At 42.2% G+C, this 22,017-nt stretch overlaps 1 long non-coding RNA gene across 3 annotated transcripts in view; it reads left to right on the forward strand.

The window, feature by feature from the left end:
• Window positions 1-22,017, forward strand: part of LOC129626135 (uncharacterized) — a 168,643-nt gene that overhangs the window by 51,653 nt on the left and 94,973 nt on the right. Inside the window, exons 5-6 of one of the 3 annotated variants that reach the window (XR_008701787.1) lie at window positions 18,934-19,001; window positions 19,169-19,219. The exons of the other annotated variants lie outside the window; for them this stretch is intronic. This is a non-coding gene — a long non-coding RNA (uncharacterized LOC129626135). Of the gene's footprint in view, window positions 1-18,933; window positions 19,002-19,168; window positions 19,220-22,017 lie in introns of those variants that run through there. 3 annotated transcript variants of the gene reach the window in all.

A 22,017-nucleotide genomic window follows, 5' to 3' on the forward strand; every position in this document is an offset into this window, starting at 1 on the left:
ATGGTATGGACCTAACAAAAGCAGAAGATATTAAGAAGAGGTGCCAAGAATACACAGAAGAACTATACAAAAAAGATCTTCATGACCTAGATAACCACGATGGTGTGATCACTCACCTAGAGCCAGACATGCGAAGTCAAGTGGGCCTTAGAATGCATCACTATGAACAAAACTAGTGGAGGTGATGGAACTCCAGTTGAGCTATTTCAAATCTTAAAAGATGATGCTGTTAAGGTGCTGCACTCAACATGCCAGCAAATTTGAAAAACTCAGCAGTGGCCACAGGACTGGAAAAGGTCAGTTTTCATGACTCTAGATTTTTATTTTTCTGGCTCTCAGCTTTCCTGTCTAAAAAGTGAGGAGGGTGAAGTGAATCCTTGGCTTCCAAACTTATTTCTAAGCATGGACACTGTTCTTGAATGGCTCTTATGCATTCATCCAACATACAGCAGTAAAGCAGATGGCACACAAGCTACTCGCGTTGGAGCAGCCGCAAGGGGCAAGCGCTGTGAGAGCCCCACACGCTCCCCACCAGCACGTCACCACGGGCTCCTGAAGATCTCTGGTGGCTCCATTGGGTGTAATTTTCAAACTCCTGGTTTTAAAGACAGACATGAGCTTAGATGTCTCGATTGCCATCTTTTAGTTAGCTGTGTGTTCTTAGGTAGATGGCTTTCCTTCGCTGGACGTCAGATTCTGCTTCTGTAAATCAAAGCAGGGATGAAGAATAACCTGGGGAATGAACAAGGTAGAAAATGTGAGGTGCTCCATGCCTGACACTGAGGAATCTGAATTCAATAAAAGGAAGCCAAAAAGGTCTCATCACAGCTAACAAAATAGTGACTGATGATCAAGCTGCTCTCAAAAGAGGGCGAGCTAATTTCAAGTGTGTTTCAGTTAGGGTCTTGTCTCAAATCCACCTGAGAGAAAAGACAAGAAAGTTTTATGAATGGTTTTCCTTGATGAGAATAACTTTCCATTTTCCTTTTGGGTTCATGCGTCTGTTTGAACTCAGGAAATGGAAGCTGAGGTTTTGTTTTCTTGTCTCTACTTTAACTTCTGGGTTTATGTAACTTTTTCCGTGATGCCTTGGGGGTGAGTGATGTGGCAGAGTTGGACTAAACCATTAGTTTCTAAAATGCTAGTTTTTACTTTAGGCATTGAACCTCTAAGTTCAACAAGCCCCTAAGGTTTTATTGCCCTCCCAAAGATTTTAGTTTTCTGTGATGGTGTTTGAAGGAAGCTGGGACTGGGAAATTACTGCTTAATTCTCTTTGGGGGAAACAATTTTGTTGAGAACCATGAAAGTACTGGCAGGTTGAAGATCAGGCCAAGTCACTGTATTGCTTTTTTCCTGTAGTTTTTTTTTTTAATGAGGATGAATAACATCTTGAATCACCTGCTAATCTTTATCTTCCTTTAAGTGATTCCAGGACTCAGTGGTCACAATTATAAAAAGTGCAGAGTGCGTTCCTGTGGAAGTAATAGGATGGGTGGGTGTATGAATGGAGAGGTGCGGGAGTAGATGAATAAGCTGCTGTAGACAGACTAGAATAAAGCCAAATGCAAGACGCTGAAATACTGAAATCCACCTGTTACATATAGCATATTGCTTACCATTCATAGACAGTTTGATTCTATTTGTGTGGTGATAACAGATGAAGCCTAACTTTTTCATGTGAATTTTCACTGTTTTCCTATTTAGATTATAAGCACCTAGAGGATGAAAAGTGAAAGTGAAAGTCGCTCAGTCATGTCTGACTCTTTGTGACCCCATGGACAATACAGTCCATGGAATTCTCCAGGCCAGAAAACTGGAGTGGGTAGCCTTTCCCTTCTCCAGGGGATCTTCCCAGCTCAGGGATCGAACCTAGGTCTCCCACATTGTAGGCAGATTCTTTACCAGCTGAGCCACAAGGGAAGCCCAAGAATACTGGAGTGGTTGCACAGAATTGGACACGACTGAAGCAACTTAGTAGCAGCAGCAGCAGCAGCCTATCCCTTCTCCAGCAGATCTTCCAGACCCAGGAATCGAACTGGGGTCTCCTGCATTGCAGACGGATTCTTTACCAACTGAGCTGTCAGGGAAGGTCAGAGGATAAATGTACCATCTAATTTTTCTTTTTCATATAAACTCAACCAATTTTTCTTAAACAGCTCCTAAAATGCATAGGACTACAGGCAGTATTGAATACTTGTTATATATATGCATTAAATAAAAACAATAAAAGAAGGCAAAATTATATTAGAAAATCTACATTTTGCCTTTTCAGTTTTGCAATTTAAAAGCAAAGTGTGTGTTTTCAGGCCACTGCGACAAAGATCAGTGTTAACTCACAATGTAATTAAGGTCCAAAGGATTATTTTGCATGAAAACATAAAATTAAAAACCTTCCTTTTACCTTTTACGCCATGCTTCAGTTCCATGAAAGCCATCCCTAGCAATTTTGAATGGAAAAAGTTGAGTTTCATGTTGCTCCTACTTTCCCAGTGATGGTGGCTTTTCTCACTCTTAAGAGGGTCTTCAAATTGGTGTCATAATGATTGTCTCAGGTATTAAAGATGGAAAACGTGTTTGTGATGAAAAAAATGTCCTTTAAGCCGCCTGGAAGGAGTGTCTTTATTTATGCTTACACACAAAGTGAGGGCTGATTTTCCTCAGCAGTGGTGAGGAGTTTGCCGTGGTGACTTGGAGGTGCCAAGGTTCGTAAGTAAGCACTTAGATACTGAGAGTGGATCTGTCAGCGTCCGTACAGCTCAGCCGAAAACTCAGATGGATTCAGTCATGCTAATGAGGTGGGGACATTTCTTTCCCTTTTTTTCTGTATTTTACCTTTTTCTTTACTTGGTGCAGTTAACTTTTGTTGGTGAGAATATGAAATGTTGGATTGCTCATGTATAATAATTCATATAAGTTATACCTCTTAATCCTCACAACAGCCCTTTTAAAAAGGGAAATAATATCATTTCCATTTTGTAAATGAGCAAGCTAAGACTCAGAGAAGCTATTTTCCTAAGGATACGTGGCATGAGCACAGATCTGTTTTTAGGGTTTATACCTAGCTGCTATGACAGATTAAAAAAAAAAAATTCAAATGCCATCTTGTTTCAAAACATTTAGGTAGAATTTAAAACAGAGACTGCAGTTCATTAGTTGTACTGACTATAGGGAAAATCCAATAACTTACCTTTAGTATTAATTAGTTCAACTTATACATAGTAAGCACCACTGACTTGCTGTCACTCAGTGTGTTAGGTTCTGGGATGCGATGCTGAGATGAAGAAAGATTCTGTGTCCGCAGCCGCAAGTGTTGTATAGTCGGGACCACAAGTTGGCCAACTGTGATCCACAAGCCAAATCTGGGCCCACAGCCTGTTTTTGAAAATAAAGTTTTGTTGAGCACAGCTATGCCATGTGTTTATACATTGTCAGTAGCTGCTACTGGCCTTCCCTGGTGGCTCAGACAGTAAAGAATCTGCCTGCAATACAGGAGACCTGGGTTCAATCCCTAGGTCAAGAAGATCCCCTGGAGAGACGAATGGCTACCCACTCCAGTATTCTTGCCTGGAGAATTCCGTGGAGTAGAGAAGCCTGGCAAGCTACAGTCCATGGGGTTGCAAGGAGTCAAATACGACCAAGCAACTAAAACTCACTTTTTTCTTCACCTAGCAGCTACTATACAACAGTGGTAAGGTTCAGTAATTGGAACAGTGACTATATGGCCAGCAAAGCCAGACACATCTGCTGACCTCTCCCTCCCTATACCAGCAGCTAGACATTTACAGACAGATGGAGCATTCTGGAGGAGCTGTTATCTGAGCTCTCGTATTGATAGGAATTCTCCAGGGGTAGCAGGGTGCGATGGAGGGGGTAACAGAGAGATAAGTCTCTTCTAGGTGGCTCAGTCAGTAAAGAACCCGCCTGCCAATGCAGGAGACCCAGGTTTGATCCCTCGGTTAGGAAGATCCCCTGGAGGAGGAAATGCAACCCACTCCAGTGTTCTTGCCTGAGAAATCCCATGGACAGAGCAGCCTGGCAGGCTACAGTCCCTGGGGTCACAAGAGTCGGGCACAATTTAGCAACTAAACCACTACCAGGTTTTGGAAACCCCTGTGACAAGTCCTTGGGTGAAAGAGGATGTTTCCTCTGAGGACTTGGAATATTCAATGTGAACAAGGGTTAGCGTCAGCACAGGACTGTGTGATTTTTATCACCTAAGCATAGTGGTGGGATTCCCTATCACCACTAACCCATAGATGTCCTGGGCAAGCCTCATTTTGGAATTTTAGGAATTCTGGGGATTGTCAGGAAAGTGCTCACAAGGTGGTCAGATTGAATACAGGGAATTGAAGGCAGAGGGAATCTGGTGTTGCCCAGGTGTCTCCATCCTAAGCCAACAGCAGCGTGAACTGCGCTAAAGCTGAGTGCAGGTGAAGGGGGTTCTGGCTCCAAAGACACTGCTGGGCTTTTCAGCACAGTCTTTAGATCTCACTCACCCCCACCTTGGCTTGTGTGTGCTGCCTCTGCCCACCTCACCCCAAACTGAAGAAAACCTCCTGGGGTTCAGTCCCAATCCTTTCACTTGGGTGTCATTCACCCAAATCTTTTGATCTCAGAAGATCTCAAAAATCTCAAATTTTTGTGGCCACACTCCCAAAACTTAGTCCTTTTCCTTTCCTAAGAGATTCCAATTGTCCATTGAAGCTGGAAGTGGAATTATTGAAAGATAGTATAGTATAGTGATTACAAGTGCGAATTCTGAAGTTCAAGTCTAAAAGCTGTGTGGTTAAGCAAGTCACTTAACCTCTGTGTTTCTCAAGGTTTAACCATTCATGGAGGATCTACCTTGATGAGTTGTTTAGAGGCAAAACTGTCAACATACTTAGAAACCGACTCATGTAAAATGCTGTATGTATGTGAGTTGTGTTTGTCGTATCATTGACTCAACACTCAGGTCCCTTTTCCCAGAGGCCAGTGGCTTCAGACACCCCTGGAGATGGAGGACGATGGACGGAGTTCTTCTGGGGCTGGGCAAGGAGACGGGGAAGGAGTGTTTGCATGGGGCAGGGGCTGGAGGGCCTCAGTCTCCTTGGGACCACCCACGGGCTCACCACAGAATCCAGGAATCAAGGTAAATAACATCTGGATGCAATATTTTAAACAATAAAAATGAATTTAAAAATTCTGTGGTGAACGAAAATTTCCAAATTTTAAATCAAGAAGTGCTGTGTCAAGCCATCTTGGAACCTAAGGCAAAGGAAGGTTACTATGTGAGTGGCAAGGATGTCCTGCCTCTCCACTAATGTAGCATAAAAGGAAAAAAAAAAAAAACAGCTTAAGTGTCCAGAGTAGAAAACACTGAATACCCGTAATTTGACTCTGCCTGGAATGAAGGTTGCAAAGTGGTGAACAGAGAGACACGAAGCCAAGAAGAGAACAGCTATTTGATCAGGCTTGTTGAAGATTGTAAGCTTTATGTCCCAAACAAAAGGAATCCTTGAAGGGTTTTAAGCTGGAAAATGTCATGAGCTAATTCTTGTGGGGTATAAATTAGGATTCCAATCTGTAAAACCCTAAACCATACTGGGTAAAAAAAAAAAGCATATTTATTTCTTTGAAATCCAAAAATAATAAGCAGTTTTTAAATAAAAGAAGTAAATCTATATTGTCTAATGAACTGATTTTGAGATCAAACATATATAAATGTAATTCTGTTCAACATTCACTGAAAAAGAAATAAAAGTTGATTCAAACGAGCTTTATTTTTTTGACACTCCTCTACTTTGATAACTGCCAATTTTATGAGCATTCTTGCTTGAATACTCATGAATAAAATTGAAAAAAGGCTATTAAAAGTATTTCTGGATGATGCTAAGTCGATCTACATTTTAGAATGATATTTTTGGCAAGAAAGGATCTATGATATGTGGTCTTTTTTGTTGTAGTTTGAAATTGCTTCGTGGTAATTCTTTAAATTTTTCATTTAAAATGAAAGGTTAATAGTTATCCTGCACAGTTCTTGCAAAGTGAAAATGAGATTGGAAAGTTAAAATATAATTAATTTACTTTCCTATTATCCCTTCCACTGGAGGAATATTCATGCATTCTGAACAGATAAGTTTTAAAAGAGCCACTAAATTGCAAGTGTTCACACTTGGATTCAGTTTAAAAGTTAAAAGCTTTCAGACCAAATAAATTAGACAAGCACGCAAGATGAATCTCCATCTCAGAATTAATGAGTTAGGGTTCCACCTTTCACATCATTTTGTTTGTAGTTTCAGTATTAGACTCAAAGATCTTCTTAAAAGTTGCTACAGAATTATATTGCTATTTACTTTGCAAATGCGTCAATTTGTAGTTGTCCAAATTTCAACTGTGGCCTTTCAAAATGAAGAGTGGTCGAAGTTTTGGAGACCTGACTCAGGAGATGATTCTGTTACTTGCTTGCCATCTCTCCAGCTTGTTCTTGGTGCTACATCACTTAAGGTTCTCTGGTTGCAAGCAATGGAACTGTTATGCAAGAATATGGATATGCCCCTGGGGTCCAAAGAAAAGACAAAAGCAATGACTTTGTTTAGAGGGAGCCGGCCAGTCAAGTGATCACAGAGGTGCCTGGAGACAGCCTTTGTGAGATCCTTGAGGTAAAACGATGAGATGCATTTAGTCTGCCTTTACTTTGTCAGTTATTTACAAATTATTACGTGGCACCTGTAGAGGAAGTTACAGTGAGAGTTCTACTAGAAGATTTCATAAATTCCTGATAATTTCCCTACTGTTTTTCATATTACCAGATTTTTTTAGAGTATGAAAATAGGCATATTGTGTTCAAAATACTGAAGAAGTTTTTGAAATGATTGGCTTATTTACTGATTTTAAAAATTTACTCTATGAATAATAAATTGATGGGAAGAAGAACTAAAGAATCTCTTGATGAAAGTGAAAGAGGAGAGTGAAAAAGTTGGCTTAAAGCTCAACATTCAGAAAACTAAGATCATGGCATCTGGTCTCATCACTTCATGGGAAATAGATGGAGAAACAGTGGAAACAGTGTCAGACTTTATTTTTTGGGGCTCCAAAATCACTGCATATGGTGAGTGCAGCCATGAAATTAAAAGACGCTTACTCCTTGGAAGAAAAGTTATGACCAACCTAGTTAGCATATTGAAAAGCAGAGGCATTACTTTGCCAACAAAGGTCCGTCTAGTCAAGGCTATGGTTTTTCCAGTGGTCATGTATGGATGTGAGAGTTAGACTATAAAGAAAGCTGAGCACCAAAGAACTGATGCTTTTGAACTGTGGTGTTGGAGAAGACTCTTGAGAGTCCCTTGGACTGCAAGGAGATCCAACCAGTCCATCCTAAAGGAGATCAGTCCTGGGTGTTCATTGGAAGGACTGATGTTGAAACTCCAGTACTTTGGCCACCTGATGTGAATAGCTGACTCACTGGAAAAGACCCTGATGCTGGGAAAGATTGAGAGCAGGAGGAGAAGGGGACGACAGAGAATGAGATGGTTGGATGGTATCACAGACTCGATGAACATGAGTTTAGGTGAACTTCGGGAGTTGGTGATGGACAGGGAGGTCTGGTGTGCTGCAATTCATGGGGACGCAAAGCGTTGGACATGACTGAGCAACTGAACTTAACTGTACTAATAATATGAAATGGCTGGATAACGTCACCGACTGAATGGATATGAGTTTGAACTAAATCTAGGAGATAGTGAAGGACAGGGAAGTCTCACATGCTGCAGTTCATGGGGTTGCAAAGAGTTGGACACAACTTAGCGATTGAACAACATACTAATAGTATTTACCAGTGAAGTAAATACTATTAGTATTCACTGGTAAAACTATTTACTTCACTGGTTATTTTGAAAAATAAATTTATGTATGTCAGGGCATTGATTTTGAATTCAAAAATTAGCACATGGATGACTGTTCCACAAATGCTGGGAGCCTCAGCCTCATAAATCTTTGGCCCACAGAGACCTTTTATGAAGACGCACCGCCCACGGATGGCTCAGCAGTGTTTCCGGCGGTGTTCACCAGGCCTACTAGCCGTGTCTCTCCCACTGCTCCTCCTCTATCATTTTCTGCTGTGCATACCTCTCTGCTTCCCTTATTGCAGACAATTATTTTTGAACAATTATTATATTTTGAACAAATGAACAAAGGTTTCTTGAGCTATGAGTAAGATACTCTCCTGTGCTCTGTGGTTGATAAATGAATGAATGAGACAAAATTCTCTGCTCTCAAGGGGTTTAAAAGTCTAGGATGGAAATGCAAATATGTAATAATCATTATGATGCTCAACTTGACAGTCGTAGTCAGAAAGATGGTGGCAGCGATGGCGTACGATTCCTAAAATCCACATCAATTTCCGTGAATAAAACTTTATCTTTCAGACAAACTGCCAATCTATTGAATAATAATTGTATAGCTAGTTTGGGGGGGTGTGTGTGTGTGTGTGTGTGTGCGTGTGCATTTGCTGATCTCCAAGCATTTCTATTTTTCTCTGCTGGCTGCTCCTCTCTTATAGGAAAAATATGTGAAGAAGAGCTAAGAGGGGAAATAGACTGATTTACAGAACAATTAAAATGTGAATCAGTGAATTGCCTATAAAAGGCAAAAATATCATTTAGAAAACTCTAGCCATGTAGTTTTTTCTGAGTTGTAACATCACTATAGATTATTTTATTTCTGTTTTATAAGACATAATGCAGTATAGTGGCTTTAAATTATTGCTATATTAATTATCTATGGATGGTGATATTTTGCATATAAATAAAAATGGTTTTTACTATTAATGCATGACATAAAATCTTAGTTTCTGGTGTCAGTGCAAAAAGGAAACACTAAAATAAAACTGAGCTGAAATTAATATATTCAAGGAGTTTGGAAAATATGGGGATTTGGAGCTCACTAAATTGTTACAGAAGTGGACGCTTATGATTGGAACTTCAAGAAGAGAGAAGTATGAATAGCATGTTATCATTGGGAATAATGCAGAGGTTGGCAAATTATGGACTGAGGGCAAAATAGTGCCTGCTGCCTGGTTTTGTAAAGTTTTATTGCAACACAGCTCAGAGCTGTCATTCACAGATTACCTATGGCTGCTTTTGAACTACAATGGTAGAGTTTAGTTGTTGCAACAAAGATTATTTTGTATGAAAAGTAAAACCTATTTATTCTGCTCTGACCCTTTATAGAGAGAGCTTGCTGATCTTTGTAATTGACTCACAAGTTTTATCCAACCCAAGGGTCTTAATTCCTTTTATTCTTTATGTCTGTAATAGCCTTCTAAATCTTCACTCAGTTTGTTGCTGTCGTTCAGTCGACTGCTAAGTCGTGCCCGACTCTTTTGTGACCCTAGTGGCCCACCAGGCTCCTCTGTCCATGGGATTCCCAGGCAAGAACACCGGAGTGAATGCCGTTCCCTCCTCCAGGGATCCTCCCGACCCAGGGATCCAACTCAAGTCTCCTGTGTCGGCAGGCGGATCCTTGACCACCGAGACACAAGGGAAGCCCTTCGCTCAGCGTCCTGGCTCCTCCCGTCATTCTGGTTCCTGCTGAAAAGCCGCCTCCGCGGGCTATTCCGGAGCCGTCTTATCCGGACGCGCAGGCTCAGCCTCTGGGCCCGCTGCCGCCCGCCACTGTGTCTCATCCCTGTCTTCCCGCTGTGCTTCCTCAGGCCCTTTTCCTGCCTGGGGTTACACTGCGTGTCGGTCTCCTTTCCCCCTCACTAGGGAAGTTTCTACAGGAGAAGAGGTCTTGTCTTTTTCTCCGCCTGCACTGAATTCTGAGAGCATCATTCAGGTCCCCGTCGGGGGGCTCAGTGACTGTGGCATCCGTCTTGGACGTGCTCCCCAGGGCAGTGACCAGGCGTGTGCGTGTGCGAGTGTGCGCGCGCACGTGTGCGTGTGCGTGTGTGCTGCTGCTGGGATGGTACTAGACTGAACTGCTCCCTAGGAAGTCAGTTGCTCACTTACCTTCCAGAGATGTTCGCTGTGAAGCTTTCCGGATAACAAGAGGTTTATGGAGCATCCCATCAGAATTATACACGAGTTCTTTCCTCTGTCACTTCGGGAGTTACCTTATCTCAGGGGTTTCTCAGACACCTTTGCTGAGGTATGTTTGTGAGGGAATCTGAATTTGTGACGTAAGCTGACTGCCAACTTTGTCCCGACATCGCACAGTAGTGGGTTTGGAGAGCCCGGCCTTGTGCTACTCAGTTCATCTTGCTGATTAACTGACCTGAAATTGTATCCATTTGCTTAATATTATTGCTTCCTAAGGTATTTTTTTTTCCAGATAATAGATATTATTAAATATTTAATTCAGCAATGAGAGTTCTGTTTATAGAATATTTATTAGATGCTTTTTCTGAAGGTTTTTATCTTCAACTTTGCAACTGATAAATCTTATCACAGTGCTTCACACTGGCTGTACTTTATGTCAGCCTTCTGTGAGAGGAAGCTCAAATGTGGAAGAGCATTCGTAAACTCAGCTGGGTAATTAGATGTGACCTGAGACGCCCTCTGCTATGTCCCCCTTCTAACCTTTCATAGTAACAATCTGGCCATCCTGACTGTCTTGGAAAAACTTGCTGTTTTTATTAGAATTATAAGGGAAAATAAAGTGGCTCACATATCCTGTTCACTGAAGATACTTGTAATGCCTTGAAGGATCATTTTGTTTATTTGTGCATTCACCAGATCTTTATTGAGCCATTTCTATGTGTTAGGCTGTGCTGGCATGGGGTTCAAAGCCCTGGGCTCAACTCTCATGAGGGATATTGCTCAATCTATTACGAAGCTTTCTTTTAGAAATCACTTTCCATTACAAGGTTGATAGAGGCAAAATGAAATGGAAATTTGAAGACTATATGCAGAAAAGGACAAGACATGTAGCGGAATACATTTGATGTGAAAGGTCCTATCTGAAGCCTACTGACATCTGTTCCCCTCTTGAATCACCTGAATAGAAATGCTGAGGTATGTGTGGAGGGAATGTGTGAAGACACAGTAGTGATGCTGACTTCCACGAGCCTCTGTGCTGAGCGCTCTGTGAGCTTATTTCTCTGTCTTGCAACATTGTTCCCATTTTTCAGATGAGCAAAGAGTCATGTATAAGGTTGGCTGGTCTGGTTTTAAGCCAGAGTCTTACTCCAGCACTCTAATAACCTCATGCCAGTTCCAAATGCGTGTGGTATCTTTAGATGACAGAATGCAGTTTCCTTTTCAGTATTGTAAGAAATATCCAGGAATCCAAATATTTTGATTTCTCCTCACACTGATTGTTTCCTAGTACAGAGAGAGCATGCAGAGAGAAATGGAGAGAAAAATGTAAACCGTGGCTCTTCAAGCTAAGAATGTTGATGTTCCGCTGACCATGTTTGAACCAATGGAATGGTGCTTGGGGTGAGAAGCAAAAGCAGTCATCCCGTGTGTGTTCACACAGACAGGCACATGCGTCACATCCTGGATTCACCCAGGACATTTTATTTCAGTGGTTCTTGAGTCAAACATGAAGATATATATTTTTAGTAAGTTAAAAATGGGGAGGCTGGTTATTTTCCCAGTTGCTTCCAGCAGATAATTACCAGGCAGGGTCCTTAATCGTGTTTTGATCAATTCCCAAGTGTTCAGGAGTATGTATCTTAAAGGGTAAATATATGGCATATTCCAGAGGGAATGGGCTTTTCTGAGCACTCCATCTGGCTTTCAGGTGCCAGGGGTCCTATTTCCATGCTGTAGATGTATCTCAGCTTCCTGAGTTGACCACCTATCTGAGAGATTTTAAATTTTCAAGGAAGAATTTTAAGAAAGCGATTTGAAGACACATCCTATTAATTTTAATTAAGAGTAAGAAGTTGAATTTTCTCCACTGTGAATTTATTTGCTAAAGTACAATACAATCCACATCACCCAAGATAGACAAGTCTATATTTTATTAAAGGAAACCTGAGGTTGCATTTAGAGTTTATTAGTAATGAAATAAATATTCTGAAGTTTCTTAAGAAGTGAATGTGAAGAAATAAGGTATCTAGAGGCAATTACAGAGCTGGGCTTCAAAATTACTTTTATAAAAAAGAACAGCATTTGTCATTTTTGTGTAAAATCTTGATTTATCACATTCTGAGCCGAACTTGAAATGTTGGGTTTTTATTTTAGCTAACAAAATGCCTTGCCTGCAGGCAAACAGAATGTTGAATTAAAACTTTCAATACTGTGGGGCAAAATCTGCTGCTTTAATAAGAGACAAAGGCTCATTTGGAACTTTTTGTCATTACATCAACAGACTGAGCTTCCGTTTATCATGTTCATCGCTTTAATTTGGGTGCACGGCATTGAGGAGGGAGGCAGTTGCTGGGGCACACATGGCCTGCGATAAGTGATAAATTTGGGGATCTGTCAACAGAGGCACTTGCTCTCACAGGTAATTGTCTGACTCCATCTTCTTTCATCTGTAGCCAAGAAGATTTCAAATGGATATTGTTGAGAAATGTATCACTTTATGCAAATGGCTTCAAAGAAAAATGAAGTAGAGCTCCACATAAATAGATACTATCAATGAGGTCATCTGTCTTAAAAAAAAATGTTCACCTGGATTGAGTCCTTCTACATGTCAGGCACCCTACAAAGCATGTCATAGGTATAAATAACACGTATTCTTTGAAAGGACCTTTTGATTTAGATGTGATTGCTATTCTATTTGGAAACAGTAAGTCCAGAGAGGTCAACTGGCTTGACCAAGGTAGCGGAGACGGGCTCTGTTCCCAGGAATTTGACCCAAGCTCTCTACCAATGTGTTATGTTGCTTTTAAAAAGCCATTCATTTATGTTGGCCATGCTGCATCTTTACGGCTACACGGCCTCTTTCTCTGGTTGCAAAGCCTTCTCGCTGTGGCGGCTTCTCCCGTGCAGCACGGGCTCCAGGTGCACAGACTTCGGTGGTGGTGGCACGTGAGCTCAGTGGTCGTGGTCCCAGGCTCTCGAGCGTGGGTTCAGTAGTTGCTGCTCACGGGCTTAGTTGCTCCAAGGCACGGAGGGTCTTCCCAGATCAGGGATTGAACCCGTGTTTCCTGCATTGACGGGTGAGTTCCTTACCAGTGGACCACCAGGGAAGGCCTGTGTTCCTTTTTGATCACAGCGTGTGTTAGGATTTGACCGTTCCCTTCTGGTATGAGGAAGTAATGGAGCAGCCCAGAGGCTGGTTTCTGGTATATGGAAGGCCTCCAGTGTTCATCCAGGCAGGAGGCAGATAGGTCACGGGGCAGGGGAGCTGGCAATTAACATGCCACGGAGATGTGGAAACCCTTCTATTAGTATGAGGAAAACATCATTGCGCGTTTAATTGGTGTCTGCGTTTTATGTCAAAGATCGCTATTTTTCCATGCATCGCCTCATTTATCAGGGTCAGAAAGATGGTGAAGACGGGGAGCTGTAGCACGCTGAGCAGGTGAAAATCTTGCCCGTACTGTGTCATCTAAATAGTTCACTATGTAAACCATGAAACCTCTCTTAGCCTTGATTTCTACATCTCCAAATTGGGCATAATTAGCACTACTTTACAGAGTCGTTGTGAGGATTTAAATGAGACAGTCTTTGCAGAGGCGTCTGTGGTTTTGATGAGTGTTGTGTGCTTGTCATCACTGGAGTCGTCTTGTTGTCGCCTGTTACTTGTGGCCGTGCATGGGTGTTACGTGCTTGTGGCACAGATACGACTCTCTCACCATGTTAGTGGTTTGTATCTCAGAAGTGGGGATAACTGTGATTACTAAGCTACACACATTCAGTGCAGATTGAAGTAGAGAGTGGAATCATCTTAACTATAATTTAGCCCCTAAATAATTGGAGTCAGTATTTTCAGTATTTAACCTGTGAAGTAAAAACAGTTTTGTTCAGTTTGATACATTTTTATTGAGTACCTGTGCCATCTGTAAGTGGGGCAAAGACAGTATTTACTGTCAATGAGTTTATATCTGAGGAAAAGAAAACAGCCACACCAGTCCAGCCTTCTCTCTGTAGACCCAGCCTTCTCTCTGTAGACCCAGCCTTCTCTCTGTAGACCCGGCCTTCTCTCTGTAGACCCGGCCTTCTCTGTAGATCCGGCCTTCTCTCTGTAGACCCGGCCTTCTCTCTGTAGACCCGGCCTTCTCTCTGTAGACACAGCCTTCTCTCTATAGACCCAGTCTTCTCTGTGTAGATCCAGCTTTCTCTCTATAGACGCAGCCTTCTCTCTGTAGACCCAGCCTTCTCTCTGTAGACCCAGTCTTCTCTATGTAGATCCAGTCTTCTCTCTGTAGATCCAGCTTTCTCTCTATAGACCGAGCCTTCTCTCTGTAGACCCAGCCTTCTCTCTGTAGATCCAGCCTTCTCTCTGTAGACCCAGCCTTGTCTCTGTAGATCCAACCATATGTCATCCACTGATGAGCTCATACATAATAGGAAATAACATACACAGAACAGAGAACACATTCATCATCTAGGAAGACTCCAAAATGAAGATGATATCTGAATAATAAACTCCTACAAATGCCTGAGGGGCCTTGACTGGGGGAAAAGGCAATATTCTTTATATGCCCAGTTACTTAGTGTATGGTAGTTAGCTGCCTGCTTTATATCAGTCCTGGTGCTAGGTGCTTGGGTTGTAAACGGTGAGCAAACCCAGAGATGATTCCTGATCTCATGGCGCCCTAGTTGATTTGGGAAATGCATCGGATCTGTATTTTATGTAGTGTTTATGGTGACAGTGTGCACAGCAGAGTGAAGTTGAGCAACAGTGGAACGCCAAGAGGAAGGAGAGGGTTGCAATAATTTGAGTGCTACTTTATGAGGAATTGAAATAAGGGATGGAGATATATTGATCTGAATTATCCACAAAATGCATCTGATTATGGCTTCATATTTTCGTGTTAGTCTATATGTTGCCCATACCCATATGGTATTTATGGAAGGAGGAGAGGTGAAATATAGCAGAGCGTTTTCTTGTCTGCCAGAGGATTCAAATTTGTGGTTATTTCCAAATGGTGTTTCTCAGAGGATAGAAATGGAAATAGAACCAACTCCCAATAATATAGAGTAGATGAATCTTGAAAAATGAAACAGTGAATAATTGTCATGAAAATGACAGCCTGGGATGCACACAAAGGGAACAAATCCTAATTTCAGATTGTGCAGTCAGGCAACAGAGCTAAGCAGAAATGAAAGGCTTTGTGAGAATCTCATGTCATAGACTAATTTTGCACTTAAAACATCCGCCCACTCTAAGAACAGATAAAACGTGCTTAACCTGAGCAAATCTGCATCTTAAACTTTTCTGTGAGCTTCTGATAAGGTGAACGAAACTCAGCTATTGGGTTTTTGGAAATTAGCCTGCTTGTCTGTGACACTCAGTATTTCAAAACTGTGCGTTGAATTTAGCAAACATCTACTGAGAATCTAGCATGCTGTCAGGGTCACGGATGATTCAAAGTTGAATAAGACTTGGTTTATGTTCCTGAAGTTCTCAGAATCGGCTGTGGTGCCAAACATCAAGATCGAGTGCCACAGTGGTGAAACTGTGGGCTGTGAAGTAAGAAGCTGCTGGGTTCAAACCTCGCCCTTCACTTAGCATCAGTGTCCGTGAGAGCATCACACGCCTTGCCAGTGATTCTCAGTGTGGCCATCTCCTTAATGAGAATGATATTAATATTGGTTTTCCACACTGATTAACAAATAACCACAAATATGGCTTAAAATGACACAGATTTTTAACTCATAATATCAGTGGATCAGGACTCGGGACATAGCTCACCTGGGTCATCAGCTTAGGCTCCAAAAAGGCTGAAATCCAGGTGCCATCTGGGCTGTGCTGCCTTCTTGGGCTCAGGGTCCTCTTCCACGGAGACAGAGTGATTGGCAGAATTAGTTCCTGTGGTTGTAAGACTGAGGTCTGGCTTTAGGCACAGCCGTCCGCTGAGGCCTGTGCTTGACTCCTGGAAGCCCCCGCAGTGCCGGACCTTACCTGTCTCAACATAACAGCGTATATTGGGTTGATCAGAAAGTTAGTTTGGGTGTTTTATAAAGGTGTTTGGGTGTTTTATAAACTTGAAGTAATTTTTTGGCCAACCAAATACTTTCAAAGCCAGCAGGAGAAGCTCTCTGACCGCTAGACTCTTTTTTTAAAGAAATCATCTGATAATCTCCTTTTGGATTAAAGTTAACTAGATCAGAAATTTTGATGACGTCTGCAAAATCCCTTCACCTTTGGCGAGAAGCCAAAGTCTCCCACATTTAGGGAAAGGGGTTTCTCATGGAGCCAAGAATCACAGAATTCATCTTAGAATTCTGCCCACCACAGGTCCTCACTGTTACTCTCTTTAGAATTAAATGAGACAACCAGTATATCACTTAGGATCTGGACAGGCAGGCTATCCCTAAAATATCAGTAACTTTAAAATGCATTATGTAATCATCTGCAGATGCAGAAGAATCCTCACCAAGTTGGTTCAGATTCCAAGGTTGTTGATGCCACACATATACACCAAGAGGGCGTGGAAAGTTTTGTTATTTATGGGATTGAGGCCCCTGGAAGAAGAAGGTGGTCTGAAATGGTTTGAGACAGTGTGTGCGTGCATGTGTGCAGGCGTGCACGCACGTGTGCACACACACACACACCCACACACACAGACACACACACACACACACTCTGCCCTCGGTCCTTGTGATGGTTAGAGAGGAGGCCCAGAAGGATGAGTCCTGTGCTGACATGGGCGGCGTGGTTTGAATCTCTAGCCAACATCAAAGGTTGAGAGCACTCAGGTTCTCTTATCCGCTCTGTGTGGGCGCAAGAGGAAGTGGAGGGATAAGGCTTAAAAGCTCAGGCTGTCAAGCATCGACACACGGGTGGGACTCACCATGACAAGGCGTAAAAGCAGCCTTGAGGTGGCCAGCGGAGGCCCAGTGTGGCGGGTCCACACAGTGAGGTGTGACGTAGCTTTCCTCTTTTTGCTGTACCAGCCTTGTTATCATCCTTCTTTCTTCAGGATCAGGATCACCATTTAAATCATGATGGCTCCTGTGTCTTTAGCTTTTTATCCACATCACAGGCAGCTGGAAAGGGAAATGAGTAAAACCATGAAAAATGGCTTTCCCCAGCTGTCTGCTCTTCATTTTAAAAATGTTCTGGAAATTCTTACAAATAACCCTTGATTCTGTCTTCATGATCATAAGGCCATGAATTATTAGTAAGGGTTAGAAGCCACAGAGAGAACAGGAATAGGAATACAGTCTCTCAACTAATCCCAAGGTCAACCCTAATAAGATAGGAGTTTGATGAGGAGAGGAAATCTCTTCTTAGATGTCAGTTACATAGCCCAGTGACTGGCTTTTTTTCTAGAGATATCTTGTATTTATTAAAAACACTCACATTGAGGTTTTTTTTTTTCTAAATACACTTTTAACTTCTGAACAATTTTAGATTTATAAAAATATTAGAGATGGTAGAGTGAGCTTTTCTGTACTCATCACCCATACCCTGCCCCCCACCCCCACCCACCTCCTGCCATCATCTCACAGGGTCTGGAGGACCTTTGCCGAAACTGACGAAGCTGCTGCTGTGCATGAGGTCATCAGGCTCCAGGCTGCCCTGGCAGTTCTCCAGCTTTTCCTCTTCCCGCTCTCTCCTCTCCCAGGACCCCACGCAGGGCCCCGCTCTCTCCTCTCCCAGGACCCCACGCAGGGCCCCGCTCTCTCCTCTCCCAGGACCCCACGCAGGGCCCCGCTCTCTCCTCTCCCAGGACCCCACGCAGGGCCCCGCTCTCTCCTCTCCCAGGACCCCACGCAGGGCCCCGCTCTCTCCTCTCCCAGGACCCCACGCAGGGCCCCGCTCTCTCCTCTCCCAGGACCCCGCGCAGGGCCCCGCTCTCTCCTCTCCCAGGACCCCACGCAGGGCCCCGCTCTCTCCTCTCTCAGGACCCCATGCAGGGCCCCGCTCTCCTCTCCCAGGACCCCATGCAGGACCCTCACTGTGGTCATTCACTGGATGTCTGGCGTCTTCTCTGGTTTGTGACAGTTTCAAGCCGTCCTACTCAGTTATTTCATAGACTCTTAATGTAGATTTTTCTGATGTTTTCCCATGATTAGAGTTTGGGGTGCAAATGCCACAGAAACGAAATGCTTTTCTTGTCACTTCATTTGAGGGCACAGAAGTCCGTCTGATGAAACTGTGACGTTCATCTCGATCACTGACTTGGCAAAGTGGTATTTTCCAGGTTTCTAACGTTACTTTGTTTTCCTCTATCCATGCACAGTTATTTGGCAGTGGGTCACGGGATCCAAGCCGTATTCAAGTGTGTGTGTGTGTGTGTGCACGCGCACGCGCGCGCGCGTGCATGTCTGAGGCAGGGGAGGGAGTTAAGCTCCATTCTTATTTACATATAGTATTTGCAATTCTTCAGTATAAAAGGATTTATCTCTTTTCCCTCACTTTGGGTTCAGCTGTTTGAGTATAGACTTGTGCATTTTTATTTTATACTGGGTTGTAATCAACACTGGATCTGTTTTGTTGTTCAAGTGATTCCAGGTTTGGCCATTGGGAACTCTTTCAGCTGGTTCCTATGACTTTGCAACATGTTTCCACACTTTCATGTTTTAGGCACTCACTGAATCTGTCTCTCCAAATACTGCTCTTGCGTCTTGTGTCATCCCTAGCCCAGTCCTGGAATCAGTCATTTCCTCACGAATCCCTGATTCCTTTAACTGGAGGACAGTATTAGCCCCCCGGGCGCACATTACAGTTTATAACTGTCAGCTAAATACTAAATACTGACCGATTTCTATGAAACTGTGGAATTGATTATCAGTGGAGAGTTACAGCGCAATAGCGAGAAGCGTGCTTTGTGGATGGTCTCGTTTGTCTGTAGATCATCTTGTTTTCTTCTCCCATAGTTCCCCAGCTTATGCAGAAGAACGTGAAGACTCTGATGGCCACGGCCTTTGCATACATCATCTAACTTGTGAGTGGCAGAGACAAAACTGGAAATGATACTTCCTAGCTCACTCCTTTCTTTCATCACAACATTTTGCCTTCCTGAGGGACATTTCTAAAAGACTTGATTCCAAACATTATCATTTTTTGTTGTTGTTCACTGAATGAGTCAACAAAAATTATTTGTTTTCACAGTACTCTTGCCTGGAGAATCCCATGGACAGAGGGCCTGGCAGGCCACAGTCCATAGTGTCCCAGTAAGCTGGGTGTGACTGGAGCGACCGAGCACAGCACCCGTGCATGTTGGCTGTATACGGCTCTTAACTCTGGGGATCAGGTGACAGGGCAGAAAAGTTCTTAGCAATCATTTAGTTTACAGCATGGTGGAGATGAAAGTCAATAAATAAGTGAGAAAGTAAGTAAATAAATAAATAACTTCAGAGAGTTGAATTGCTGTGCAGAAAATAAAATGTGCTGGAGGGTGAATGATGAAAAAGAGGCTGTGTATGCATTAGGAGGTGACATATGGAGAAGTCTGGTATAAGTGGAATAAATGCATAAAGAGGGCAGTCTTCAAGGTCAGAATGGACTTGGTGTGTTCTATGAAATTGAATGAAGACCATTGTGAATGAACTGAGGAAAATCAGGTGTTATATGGCAAAATATAAAGTCAGAAGTTTAGGAAAAGGTCAGATAATAAAGGGCCTCATATGGCATGTTAAGGAGGTTATATTTTATTTATTTTTCTCAAAATAGTGGAAGTCATTGGAACAGTTTTGTCAGGGGAGTAATGTTACCTGAATTTAAATTTTTTATTCTTATAGTTGTGTGGAGAATATATGTCACATATTCCATCAAAGGTAAGACAGTGTTGATTGTAATTTTGAGATGTTAAAATTGGAAAGGCTAAAAAAAAAGAAAAAGAAAAACAGAACCAGTGCAATTTTAAAATGCCATCAACTGATTGTAAGATGTATTCCAATTTCAGATGTGTTAAAATATGAAAAAAAAAACATACATCTTGGAATATAACACATAGAGAACTAGTTGAAAAGGGTGCTAGCAGGGAGGCGAACTGGCACTGATTACTGTCATGTAGGTGGGATATGTCAGGGGAGTAGGCTGGTGTCATTGAGATGGAGGTAACTGACCAGATTTTGAGTGTAGCTGAAAGATGAATGGGAAGAAATAAGGACAATTGAGACAAGGAGTGAGGGAGAGTGAATGACTTCCAGATGTACGGTTTGAACAGGATGGGTGGTGGTACCTTTACTGAGATGGAGAAAGTTATTTTGAAAAGTCACAATCATAATTTCATTTCTGGCCACGTGCCTAGTAGACTTCCAAGTGACCTTATTAAGCAATGATTGAATAAAGAAATCTGGATTCAGTAGAGATGGGGTGAAAATCCACGATACTGATTTGGGAGTCATCCATATGCGGTAAAATCATGGGGGTAGATGAGCGCGGAGAAAAGAGAGAAGACTGGAGAACAGCAGAAATAAGCCTTGGCCAAGGAGGAGGAAGCAGCTCAGGAGTCTCCAAAAGGGGAGCTTCCTGATAAATGGAAACTGATCCAGAGAGGCATCACAAAGCCGAGTGTGGAGAGTAAGGGCATGGCTAACCAGGCAGATGCATCAAGACACTTTGATAGAGAGGAGGAATGGCTCTGGATTTTGCAGGATAGAGGCCATCTATGATATTCTAGACTTTCCTGGGTATTACTGTTGATTTATAAATGGGCTTTCCTGGTGGTTCAGTGGTAAAGAATCCACCTGCCACAGCAGGAGATGTAGCTTCAGTCCCTGGGTCAGGAAGATCCACTGGAGAAGGAAATGGCGACCTAATCTAGTATACTTGTTTGGGAAATCCCATGGACAGAGGAAGCTGGCAGGCTACATACAGTTCATGGGATTGCAAACAGTCGGACATGACTTAGTGACTAGACAACAACAACAATGTTGATTTATACCTTGGATGGGAATGTATCATCTTTCCATAATTAGTAATGTTAACTATTAACTTTGACTTGCTTTCCTTTAGCTTTTCTTTGGAATGTTTGCAGCTTCATTTAATAAATGCTGTCAGTGGGATGTTTAAAATTAATGAATTCTGGAATTATATGATCAAAATGACAAAATCACAGTATTAAAACTCAGACTTACATTACATCAAAATTATTTTATATAGTCAATATCTTTCTTTTTTGTCCTGCATAGGTTTGCTGGAGTCTTCAAATGTCTAGAAGAATGATTTCCCTTTAAAAATTTAACCATATTCTGAGTGTTTTAAGTGTGTCTAATTTTGATAATTTTTTGATTGATTATTCTCTAAGGGTTTTTATTTGTCTAACTGTGAGGTATTCCTTATCATAAATTCAAATGCAGATATTGTCATCAGGAAATGAGGGCTTTATCCAAGTTATGTTGGTCTTCCCTGATGTCTCAGATGGTAAAGAATCCACCTGCCAGAGAAGGAGACACGGGTTTGATCCCTGGATCAGGAAGATCCCCTGGGGAAGGAAATGGCAACCCACTCCAGTATTCTTGCGTAGAGACTTCGATGGATGGAGGAGCCTTATGGGCTATAGTCCATGGGGTTGCAAAGAGTTGGATATGACTGAGCAACTAACACTTTCCCTTCACTTTTTAAAATCCAGGTTATGTTATGGGGAAGTAATTGTTTTAGACATGGTGTTGACTTCCACAGACCATCTACCATATCTTGGGGGAGGCAGTATTTGGAGAAAGAAAAGCCTACTGTTCTGAGCTTATGAAAACTCTTTAATATATATTTTTTGGTAAACTCTTTGTTTTAGAATAGTTCAGATTTGCAGAAAATTGTGAAGATAGTACAGCATCTCTGGACTCTCATTTCCCCTTCTGTTGACATCTTACATTAGCAGGTGATATTTATCATAATTAATGAACCAACATTATTGCTATATTATTACTAGAGTACACAGTTCATTCCTTTTGTTTTTTTGAGTGTTTACCTAATGTCCCTTTTCAGTTCCAGAATATCCCATTCAGCATACATTTAAT

This window comes from Bubalus kerabau, chromosome 13 (genome assembly GCF_029407905.1).
Source record: "Bubalus kerabau isolate K-KA32 ecotype Philippines breed swamp buffalo chromosome 13, PCC_UOA_SB_1v2, whole genome shotgun sequence".
NCBI lineage: Eukaryota > Metazoa > Chordata > Mammalia > Artiodactyla > Bovidae > Bubalus > Bubalus kerabau.